The following is an 11,697-nucleotide window of genomic DNA, read 5'->3' as shown; positions in this document are numbered from 1 at the left end:
GCAACTCAAAGCTGTTTCCCATTAGCTGAATATGGCCAGATGTTGCACAGCACGCTGATCAGTCTGTCCATTCTGGTAATGTTACAACACTGCAAATAGCTTTTATTTATAATGATCAGCTGCGCTCAGTAGTCAATACTCAGTACACTGCACAAAATAAGAAAAAAAGTATACTGCAAAAAATGTTTTTTTCTTTTCTTTTTTTTCTTCTTTTTTAGGACCCCTTTTTCGACCAATCGATTGGTCGGAGCTGTGGTCGATTTCTGGTCGACCAGGATAATCTTTGGTCGAGGGCAGCCCTAGTGGCCAGCACAAAAATTTAAACAGAGTACAGACAGAACAGAGAAAAGACAGAGAACAGAGACAGAGCCGCTGGTAGCAGCAAAAAAAAAAAACTCAATTAACTCCAAAAAGCCTGGGGGTCAGAAAAACGGCCAAAAACGGCACAAATGGCAGAAACCTGCTGGGTGTTAAGATGGTGGCCAATGGCCATAAAGTTACATTAATGTTAATCATTTTGATTTCACCACCTGTATCCACATCCACACAGCATTGTGCAATAGCTTAGCCAGAAGTGAAGGGCAAATTCTACACAAACTTAGAAGATGTGACCAATGACCATGACAAGATAACACGACAGGGTAACCAAATAGTTTCCCTATTAGGTTTTGCATTCCCAGTGGTGTTCCCTATGTTAACCTTTAACTGTTGCTAGTGTAAAACAGAGGTGCTGTGGATAAATGGTGGCATTTTGCATCTCACTCACAGGCTAGCCCTGCATTACAGCAACCACATGACGTCCTTGCCCATGATGAGAAACAGAGTTAGAGCGGGGCAGGCCAGGAACCAGAGATTATGTTTGATTTCCGCTAAGGTTCAGTGGACTGGGGAAGCAACCATTCACAAGACTCCTAGCTACACTAGTATGACTACTGATCCTGGGTCTCATCATGGCCAATCTGGGAACACAGTCTGACGACTAATATATTAGTCAGATTGATAGACTCTGGTGGCCCAGGTTGCATCATGGCTGATCATCACATAACGCCAAAAACTAAAGCTAAAGAAACGTAAGGCCTATATTTTAAATAACATTAACAAGCAGGAATGGCACAACCCTACAAGGATGTGACTGCAGCCTACGTTAGGTTACTCAATTTGTGACCTTGCGATTGATGTGTGTGTGTGTGTGTGTGTGTGTGTGTGTGTGTGTGTGTGTGTGTGTGTGTGTGTGTGTGTGTGTGTGTGTGTGTGTGTGTGTGTGTGTGTGGATTTCCTATGGTATCATTAGAATATTCCAAAGGGTTTATAAATGTGTGGTTTCCCTGTGAAATGTATTACTGACAGACAGACAGACAGACAGACAGACGAACGACATGGTTTATTTAGTGGAAATCTTGCCATGCATTTTCGGTGTTAAAGTCTTACGACATAAGTGATGATGATATGTGTTTGGGGAAATGAAGAGACGAGACAGATGGAAATTAGTCACTTTTCTAGACATGCTAGCACATGCACCCAGTTTGACTGGAAAAGAGAAGTATGGAGAGACACTGACTGCATGACGTGTGTTTGTTTTTTAGCATAGTTTTGAGCACAAACTGAAACTGGGTAGGGGTTTTAAAAAGATGCCACATAGAAACGTTAACGTTACTCTTTCGAGGACGTAATGCAACGGGGCCGCGACAACAGGGTTGACAGAAAACTGGGAGAAAACGAATAACTTACCTCAAAATGAAGTACACGAAAGCACGTGGATGACTCGGAGTGGCCAAAACGTTTCTCTTTTTTCAGTTGTTCACTTTGTTCTTCAGTCGCCCGCACCTCAGGGAACATTTGTCCATGTTGTTACAGGGAAGCAGTGTTGGAGAAATGGAGATTGAAGCCACTCCTCAGGGTGAAAATCTGCCTCCAATTAGGATTCCACTGTTGCTGCCTTCGCGTGTCGTCGGAGATATTACGACGTGGTCAGCGCACATGAACGACCCATCAGCAGTGTTGGAATTCCCGAAGGGGGGTGGGGGGCGGAAAGCACGGAAGCGTGTAATTGAGGGGGGAAACGACACTCAGCAGCAATGATGACTGATGAATTCATCACATGCAATTACTGGCAAAAAGCACGTGGATGTGTCGTGTGGCGACTGGCAAGTACAACTGCCGAACTGGGAAGAGGAAAATACGAGGAGTACATGAAGGCAGCCGTTATCAAGCCAGATCCAGAGGGACAGATCTGGGCCCAGTTGTTCAAAAGTAATCCGATCGGATTTCGGATAACGGATTGGATCAAATCTTGAAAAAGGGTTGTTCAAAAGAAAAAAAATATTCTGAAATCGGATTGGATTACGTAATCCAATCTTGGTTTTGAACTTTTGATCAGGATCAAACCTTCAGTGTGCGTTGTTCAAAACCTTTTAGTAGGATTGGGATAACTTTGATCCAAAAAAATCAGGATTAAACTGATCCCAGCAGAAAGGGTGGATTCAGGCCAGGGTGGATTTCAGTCACAAAATGTAATGAAACTTTTAAATTGGTTAAATAATCCAATATTTGGCTCATGCAGTATACAGTAGTAGCCTATATACATTTATTCATAAGATTTTCACTTAATTTGTTCATCTGTTAGGCTACAGTGATTAAGTATATAAAGTAGACATAGGCTATGTTGAAGTGCCACTGGCTGGCTATTCTACATACCTGCTGTTGTTCTTTACATAGCAGCCATTGTGATAGCCTATCCCATTTCGAGCACTGGTTATCCGGATTTTGTAATCCTGAAAAGTTTGTATCCGGATCAGAGTAATCCAATCCGATGTTGCTTTGAAAAACCGGCACAAAAATAAAATGGCTTACGTGATCCTGGATAGCAAAAAATATGATTTCCAAATCCGGATCAGTTTTATCCGCATGAAACCTTTTGAGGACAGAGACCGCTCAATTTGCTCGAATGTCACTCGAACAAAGTTAAAACAAAGTTTTTGATTGAGAGTGAGAGAGATTGAGAGTATAAAACTTGCAAAATAAACTAGATTTATTACATCATTGATGACATCACAATTCAGTCTATGACATCACTGATTATGTCACAATGCCACTATGATGGTGTTGTATGCTCAGGTGAAGGTGACTGACATCAGTGGGTATGACATCATCAGTCACGATGGGCGTTTGCATGCTCAGTTAACTCATGCCAGATCCCTGAACAGTAAATGGCCAATTTTGGAGGCGATCGGAGCAACTCTGGACGTACAGACAGCCACGCCGCCAATAGTAGTGATGACATCACTGATGACATCACAGTTGATCGAGTGACATCACTGGTGAGATCACTGATGTCATGACAATTGGTCAAGTGACATCACTGGGGAGATTACTGATGACATCACAATTTCGTTCAGCGCCCAATACACACTTCACACAGCCCTTCACACCAACAGTGTCAATCACATTGGGCAAACCCTCTTCCCACACATCACCTGCCAATCAGTGTGGGCGGATCCTGTATGACATTATATAGTAGTGACCTCGCCACCAGGCTGAGCAGTCTAGAAATCTATGACTTCATTACTGTCTGTCACATCATCAGTAATATATGACGTCAATAGTGGTGGTGATTATGGCATCACTATAGTGGTGCCCTGGCCACCAGGCCGAGCAGTCTAGAACTGTATGGCATCTCAGTGATTTATGACCTCATCAGTGATGTCATAGCAGTGTACAGTATTGCTGTAGTATATTATATTATATTATACTATTTAGATAGTTAGTTAGATATGTGTACACTACTGCAGATGAAGACCCATGCATTTATCCTTCATCATATTGTTGTAAATACATACAACAGAACACCAGCGACGGGAGCCACCCTCTTACCAGACCTCAAAACTGCTCCAGCATCAGCATACAAAGCCCTCCACCTGGGCTACTGGGATTATAATCTGAGCTCAGACCAGTTTGGGACCTCGTTCACCCAAAATTCAAGATCCAAGATTAGCTAGATAGCCACAGTAAGTAATCAGAAGTATGCAGTGATAAAGTCCTTATTTGTGAGGGCTTTCGGGTCTCGTTGAAGAGGCAGTTGGGTACAAACTGTGATGAGAGGTTCTGGCACCGGAGTCATGTCTATCCCAAATGTTTAGATTCACTGAAAAGTGGAGTAATATTTTGTCCCAACCATTGTCAGCTCTGTGCACTGTCTGTGCACAGAGCTGACAATCAAATCAAAAAAGGAGAAAAGTGATCATTCATCTCCCTCAGACAGGATCTTTCTTTTTCTTATCTTTTCCTTTATTTTCTCGAGGTTGTAATTTGGGAAATCGAGACCTTTTCATCCTCACTTAACCACTCATGCCAGTGTTCACTTCAAAGGTTCACACTCATACTCGTCTTTTTGTCAAAGGTCTTTTCATTGCTGCCATTGATGTTGCTTTGTTACATTATATTTTCTGGATCTTGTCGGCCACCACCACAGGGTTCTCTTTGCGGATCTTGGCGGCACCCTGGGCCTTGTAGTCGTAGGGACAGTTGTGCTGGTCAGAGTACCGGTGTAGGCCACAGAACAGGTTGCGACAGGAACAGTCGAACCCTGTAAGGCCCACCCTCTTGTGGCACATGAAGCACCTATTCTTCTTGGGTTTGGGGGTTTCATCCTTGTTCTCCTCACTGCTAGAAGCTACGGGAATGGGACTAGAAGCAGTAGGCTGGCTTACGAGAGGCTCTATGGGTTCTGATTTGTCCTCTCTGCAGATGCTCATCTCTGTCATTTGTTCAGCCAAAGGAGAAGAGCCGTGTAGAGTCCTAGACATGTCTGGCGAAGAGGCAGGGGCGCCATCGACCTTGGCGAGACTGGCTTCTAGTGTCTGGATGGCCGAAGCCTCTGAGGTAGGACTTGCAGGTGGGCCCATAGGGGTGAGGGGGCTCCTGCGGTCGCTCCTCTGCTGCCGTGTCAGGTGTTCCTTGTAGCAAAGAGAACACATGCCATTGTTTCTAGGATTGGCAAAGAAACCGCAGCCTGTGGCACAAAGCATGGGCACCGGGCTCTGGTTCGTCTCTTGGGCCATTGCTGCTAAAAGTGAGTAAGGAAGCCGTGAAGTCTAATAACTAGGGGCCGGTGACATCATCACCAATGACATCACAATTGCTCGAGTGACATCACTGATGACATCATCTCTGATGACATTACAATTGCTCTGTGACAGTCACTGATGATGTCTGCTTTATGACATTATTATCAGTGATTCATAAATTTCTCCCTGCTGATGTTATAAATTGGATGACTCTGGCTCATGCTGGCTGATGACTGACAACCCTGAGCAAGTATCAGATGAAGGCTAAGCGACTCAACCCTGAGGACAAAGAGTGACACTGATGACCTCATTCACTAATGACATCACTCACTGATGACATCACAATTGCTCTTGATGCATCACTGATGACATCACTCACTGATGACATTACTGCTGACATCACAATCACTCGGGTGACAGCTGGCTGCCGGCCCAAATCTAGATCTGTCGGATGCTGACTGATGCAAGCCTGAGGACAAATTATATCATCAGTGCACGGCAGCCAGCTGGCTGCCTGGCAATATTTTTGCCAGGCAGCCAGATGACGGACATCATGATCAGTGATGTCATCAATAACACACATGCTGCCTGGCATAAGCAAATTCAAGCTTGTTTATTGTTTGCTAGCCTACATCTGATCTGGCTCTGTCTGAAGGAAGGAAGCTGACTGACTGACAACCCTCAAAATGCTCGTGTGACATCGCTGATGACATCACTCACTGACGACAACACTGATGACATCACAATTGTCCGAGTGGCATCAGTCGGAAGGCTGACTGACTCACAACCCTGAGGATGACGTCATCACTGGCCGGCAGCCAGCTGACTGGCAATATATTTGCCAGGCAGCCAGAATGACCATCAACATCATCAGTGATGTCATCAGTAACACACATGCTGTCATACCCACTGATGATGTCATGCCCCACAATCATCGAGTGGAAGGACGGACGGACAGACATACCTGCAAAGTGAGTTATAGAAGCAGCTTCACCGTTCTGATTATGTCATATAACTGACCATACAAACACCCCCGAATGACAATGTCATACCCACTGATGATGTCATACCCTACAATCATCGAGTGATGTGATGTTCCACAATCGTCGAGTGGTGGCCAGTGGTGACTGATGATGTCATACAACACATATCCACTGATGATGTCATAGACATTGTGACATTATCAGGGACAATGGTGTGAGGGTCTTGCTGGGATTTGTGGGAAATATCCCCATATCAAAGAAAACCCAGAAATAAAAGAATGTGTAAAATGATAACAACAATGACAATAATAAGGGGTATAATAACAAATGAATAGGGGTGTCACGATACACTCAGTTCACGATACGATACGTATCACGATACTGGGTTCACGATAACGATACGATACGATACGATTTTAACAATATTTTTTTAAACTTGAATAATGACAATATATGACTGGAAAAGTAGTATTTTATTTGAAATGCACAAATACAAAACATGCTGTTGTGGGAAATTGTTATTACAATAACAACTAGAAAAAACATGAGATTGGAGATAAGGCTTATCTTGAAATAGAATGAGTTACACCGTCACTTAGATTTATTTTGAACTAAAAGGTTTCTCAGCAGTATAAATACTCATTATGCATCTTCAGTTTTTCTTCAAACTCAAACAACAAGACTTTTCTTAGTCTATTTTTTATGCATCTTCAGTTTTTCCTGTCAAGTAAACAGTTTTGCCAGAAACTCAAACTCCTGTATAACTTCTCATGTGTCTCTTCAGAGACTTGTTCAACTGAACTACTTTCCACACATTGAACTTCAACAAACAAAGACGTTTCTTTGTCTATTTTTGAAAAAAAAAAAAAAAAAAAAAAAAAAAAAAAAAAAAAAATTGTTTTTTTTCACGATATGAGATTTCATCTCAACGATACATATCGTGACGTTTTACTATCGCGAAATTTCGTGGGACGATATATTGTGACACCCCTACAAATGAATGAATAAGTATAAAAACAAATACATCCTGGTTGCTGCACCAGCGCCTCCTCTGGTCGGTCGGGACTCGGGACGCTTGTCTGGGGGAATAGTGATCCTCCCACGCACTACGCCCTGCAGGTGAAAAGAAGCGTGTGGGACTGCACATGTACCGGAGGAAGCATGTCCCCAGATAAGAGGGGGTCGTGGGACAATGAACGGGACAGCATACTGTATACTGTATACTGTATGTGTAATACACATACAGTATACAGTATACTGTCCCGGTCATTTTTTTTATTTTCTTCTGATTTCCCCCCATTTTCTCCACAATTGTTGGCTACTTGACCAATTTTCGCCCTGCTGCCCCAGTCACTGCTCCACTGCCGATCTGGGGAGAGGCGTAGACTATCATCACTAGCATCATGCTTCCTCTGACACATGTGCAGTTGCCAGCCGCTTCATTTTTCACTTGACAGCGTGGAGCTCCACTGGCAGGACCTATAGTGGCACCATGGCTTGGCATGGCATTCAACCATAGATTCTTCATTACTATCTAGAGATGATTCAGAAATAGATGTATTTTTGGAAAGCCCGTTATCTAATTAGTTTAGTTGGACAATAAAAAAAATGTTGGATGGATTTTTTACATTGAACTTTAAATGGCTGTATCTGTAATTATGGTACAGTAGTTCACACAACCACCCATAGACTGTAAATATAATAATAAGCAACCACCTCGTTCTTTTTCTCCCCGCTTCTTCTCTTTCCCTCACACCACTCTCCAACTCTCCTGCTATCTCCCCAGCGCCGCCTAGCGGTCGCCTCCATAACATCACCCAAACATATAAACAGATGACAGTATTCGACTCTCACTATACTCCTCCTAAAGTTATTTAGCTCAGTGACAGGCAGCACAGGCTAGCTGGCCCACTCATGTTTTTTTTACAGTAATAACATGCCAGAACATCAACCGCCATAAAACAAGAGAAGAAGAAGCAGACAAAGAAGAAACGATTATATTGGCGGCGGGTGTAAACTGGTGCCTCGCGCCAGACCAGAGATGAGGGGTGAGAGGAGAGCTGAGAGGGGAGGAGACGGCTGTGAGGGAGTTTAGTTTGGAACCATCAACAACCATGGCCCTTTTCCACAAAATATTACACGTTTCCGTGAGCCAGGATTGCGAGGAAAGGTAAGACTGCTAGCATGAGTAAACTTCACTGAGTATGAGTAAGAAGCGCCTGGCTAGCGGGGTAAGATTAACTGGTCCTCGCGCCAGACCAGAGATGGCTGTCGAGAGAAGACACACTCTTGTAGTAGCGTTAGTTGGCTAACTTACCGAGGCACCAACCGAATTAAATTATTTCGTTTGTAACCATGGAATAACTTTTCAACAAAGTATTACAGGTTTCCGTGAGGTGCATGGATTGTGAGGAAAGTTAAGACTGCTAGCATGAGTTAACGTAGCCGTTTTTCTCCTCTTTCGCACATAGCATAGAAAGAGCATAGGAGAGTTAACGTTAGAATTAACGTTAGAGTTAACGCAAACTAACTTAACGCTAACGTTACTTGGCAGTGTATGAACACTTTGGGTAGGCTTGCCCGAAGTTTGGGCAACAATGGACCTATTTCACAGCAACCCTTGAGGTGGGAAAAGCATGGAGTAAAGCAAAGTGTCCATTTTCAACTCAAATCATGTGGCGAAAGAGCCTCTATGTATTATGACTGTAATCTTGATATCAAGGTTTGTTGATTTTATATTTTTTCTGTTTTGTTTTGTATTGTAATGTGTTATGTTCTAACACATTACAATAAGATAAGCATATATGTCGACACAACAGCGCCAAAAAACGACAACCCAGAGTTTTGTTTATCAATTCATTTTCCACATCCCCACATTATCAGCTGTTTCCCCCTGAGAGAAAGTGTGTAGACAGACGAAAGAGTGCATTTACGCGGCCCCTCCCCTAGCTGCATGAGCAATCAATCACTGTAGTAGCTGATCACTCGACTGAGCGAATGTCTTGTATCGGCCAGCATGTCGTTATCAGAACGTATTGCACTGAAGAGAAGTAACATTAAATATTGACGAAAGACTCCTCCAACCTGACAGTGAAATGAGCCACAAACTCTGTGTGTACACACACACGCGCACACACGCACGCACACACACACGCACACACACACACACACACACACACACACACACACACACACACACACACACACACACACACACACAGGGACAGAGGCTGTGTGTGAGTCTTAGAGGCAGAGCGGTGTGTTTGAGTGCATCAACATTGAAACTATGAGGCCATTTACATCTGGCACTAACATGCATTTTCTGTGATCAGAAAACGCATGTTAGTGCCAGGTGTAAATGGCCTCAATCATTTGTGTTCAATGTCCATCCGATTTGACAAAAGATAAGCATTTATTTGATATTATAAATAAATAAATAAAATAAAATACATTTTGTTCAATGGCAAAAAAAAAAGATGTATATATATTTTTGCCAGATTTTACAATAACACATAAAGTGTTAGTTAAATGTGTGCCGCTGATGTAACCGGTTACAGCTCGAAGGGGCGATGGGGTCTTGAAATGTATTGGAAGGGTCTTGAAAAAGGTCTTGAAAAGTATTGAATTTAACTTCAGGGTTGCTGCATATACCCTCCATAATGGACCTTCCTAAGTGTCTGGAATAAAGTTGAATTTAATTGATATCAGAAATTAATGTACGACGCGGAGGCGTGCTTCTGCGAATTAACCGCAAATTTCTAGAATTTGGAATTCAGAATTTCTAGCCCATAAACTAGCTACCCAGCAAACATCGTCTTGACCGCGACGCCACCAGACAAGATAATTCCCGTAAGTCATCTACCCAGAAAGTCTGACTCTCCACGTTCCCCCAAAGTAGCGTTTAGACTGTCCCTTCAAAACAATAAATATTGATCTCATATTGCTTTGAAAACACCACATGTAGGTGTCTTTTGTGTTTTTGTTGAATAAAATGACATTTGATTGACAATTTACCTGTTGTGTGTGATCAGATAGTCACAGTGTGACGTGCACTCCACGTGCAATGACGACTATTATTGAATGCCCCTTTCTTTTCTTTTTTTAAATATGAACACGTTTATGTCATATAAGTGCCCATAGCAAGTGTCTCTTATTGTATTTATCACAAGCTTCCTGAATCCTGTGGTGTATTGCCCCATTACTCTTGCCGCAACTGAACGCAGTGTGTTCTGGGTCTTGGATGTTGTGCTGTATGGTGCTGTCAGCTAAATAAATGGTCAAGTCACGTTGGTTACATTATCGTAAATGATATAAAATATATACCTGTCTCATCACTGGTTGGAATCATGAAACAGAATTAGCGAGGCAGCCTAGCAATGCAAGCTCCAGTAGGGACCGTCAAGTGAAGTTCTCAATGTTAAGGACTCTATATATGCTAAAATTCAAAGATAAACTAACAAAATCGATAGCCTAGTGGTTAAGACACAGGACTCCGAAGCGGGCGCAGCGGGATCCCCGACGAGGTCATATTTTTTTTTCTTTCGATGTAGCAAAAATCGTTGAATCTGGACATACAGTAGGCTATATGCAACGCTGCTGCATGCATACTGTGCAGATTTTTATCTGAATATCTGAATATAGCTGTTGTGGGAGCGGCATATTTCGACATTGTGGGGAAGTAGACGAATTACGTCACTACGATCTCCATTCCGGATAAATAATTAGACCCGGACTAGATGTAGTGGTTTGACATGCAGCAGATGGTCGTCGTTATACGTGAAAATGTTTGCTAGGTAGTAATAACTTGACCATTGGTATGTAACGTACAAAATAAAGCAAACGGCAATGTCTAAGAATGCAACGACATGTAACTGGCTCGTTTAAACTCACATTCCAGGGAATTACGTTAACCCTGCGCGTCTTATAAGACGTAAATGGCACGAGGCTGGAGGAGACTGAAAACCATCTGAAGCTTTCAATGTTGGTGTCCAGGTTGTTTTGTACAGGGAAGTCTCTCAGTGTGTTGCGGTTAACTGCCCATTTCGTTGTTTTGTTTGTGTTGATCTAATCTTTTTCCTCTTCGAATTGATTTGTATCGCTGATACAGACCGCGCGCGCTCTCCCAGAGCGCCTGGCTGGCTTGCTGCAAGTTGTAAACAGAGGGTTTGACAGTTGACAGCTGAGAGCCCGGCTTCTGTCAGCTGACCAGAACGAAAATCGGATTTCTAAATAGCCGTTATTTTAATAAACTGAGCACACAGGGGTAATCTAAATAGTTACTTTGACCGACTACCTTTTTTTCTAAACTTATAAAAGTGCCATATTAAGCGTTAACGGTGGTATAGAGCTCAAACGGCTCTGTCGTGATCCTGGTGCATTGATATGAAGGTGAACAGACCATTTAGCTAGGTGTACATTATCACTGGACATTATCACAAAGTAATGGACACCCTGCAGCCAATCAGAATCGAGTATTCACCCAGACCATGGTATAAATACCATCAATTATGCTGTTTAGGTGTTCCAGTGCCAGGTGCCCTCATTAATGCTAATCATTACACCTGGGTTATTTCCTGCTTTACCACCTCAAAAGTTGGCCCATGAAAATGTGTTCTGAAAGACAAACTGTGTACAAACTGATATTAGGCTAA

At 42.8% G+C, this 11,697-nt stretch overlaps 1 pseudogene across 1 annotated transcript; it reads right to left on the bottom strand.

Annotated features, from left to right (window-relative positions):
- Positions 1-4,433: 4,433 nt before the first annotated feature.
- Positions 4,434-5,057, bottom strand: LOC310786408 (AN1-type zinc finger protein 5 pseudogene; annotated as a pseudogene). Its single transcript has one exon. The product of its transcript is annotated as an AN1-type zinc finger protein 5 pseudogene (transcript).
- Positions 5,058-11,697: the final 6,640 nt, after the last annotated feature.

Source organism: Poromitra crassiceps, assembly GCF_964638095.1.
Source record: "Poromitra crassiceps genome assembly, chromosome: 12".
NCBI lineage: Eukaryota > Metazoa > Chordata > Actinopteri > Beryciformes > Melamphaidae > Poromitra > Poromitra crassiceps.
Note: the sequence above shows the minus strand (reverse complement) of the source record. Positions and strands in the feature narration are given on the sequence as shown.